Source organism: Penaeus monodon, chromosome 32 (assembly GCF_015228065.2).
Source record: "Penaeus monodon isolate SGIC_2016 chromosome 32, NSTDA_Pmon_1, whole genome shotgun sequence".
Lineage (NCBI taxonomy): Eukaryota > Metazoa > Arthropoda > Malacostraca > Decapoda > Penaeidae > Penaeus > Penaeus monodon.
The window spans coordinates 14,296,589-14,297,296 of NC_051417.1; the positions used below are offsets into that span (position 1 = coordinate 14,296,589).

The 708-nt window shown below is 35.0% G+C and overlaps 1 protein-coding gene across 2 annotated transcripts in view; it reads right to left on the reverse strand.

The window, feature by feature from the left end:
* LOC119593597 (eukaryotic translation initiation factor 4H-like) overlaps positions 1 to 708 on the reverse strand; it is a gene marked incomplete at its 5' end in the record, with an annotated part of 13,861 nt that overhangs the window by 1,450 nt on the left and 11,703 nt on the right.

Below are 708 nucleotides of genomic sequence, written 5' to 3' on the forward strand. Positions count from 1 at the left end.
TCAAGCAAATCAAAGTTAACTAGCAACCAATCAAGTAATGTAATACAATGTTACCTAAATCATAATTTGTAACTTCACATCACTGTATTTTCCATTACTCAACTACCACTACCTACATAGTACACAATACATACAAGGGATGAATCAAGGAGTTCTCGAACACTTTACATCTGTAACATTTCCATCACAAATTGAAAAGCGTATCATATATTAGCAAAAAGAATACTTCAACTTTCAATTCACCCATAAACAGCAACCAATCATAGACCAAGTTTGAATCAACAAGCCAATAGTGATGGCAGTTTCACGCAAATTCATTGATATAGCACTATCATGAACACTGCACTACAAATTACCAGTGCAGGTGGTTATGGTAGTTGCATGTAAAAGGACAATGCACCTTGGAGACATCAAAAGAGGAACCAGTGCAAGATATAGCTTGCCAGAATATACTTTATTGGCCTACTCCATGGCTTAGTTGCACAAACTGCAGATACACATGTTTTATCCATCACAATTTTCACATCTTTTTATTCTCAAGGTTTCAAAAGAAGGCATGCATTATGTACCTTCTGTCCAAAAACTCTCAAAAGTCTCCAGTTTGCTAACACAAACAGAAAAAAGGATCGTGTTTGTGATATGAATCGTTAAATATTGAAAATTTACCCTGCCATTTGCTTAATATCAAATCTTCCATGTCAGTCGATA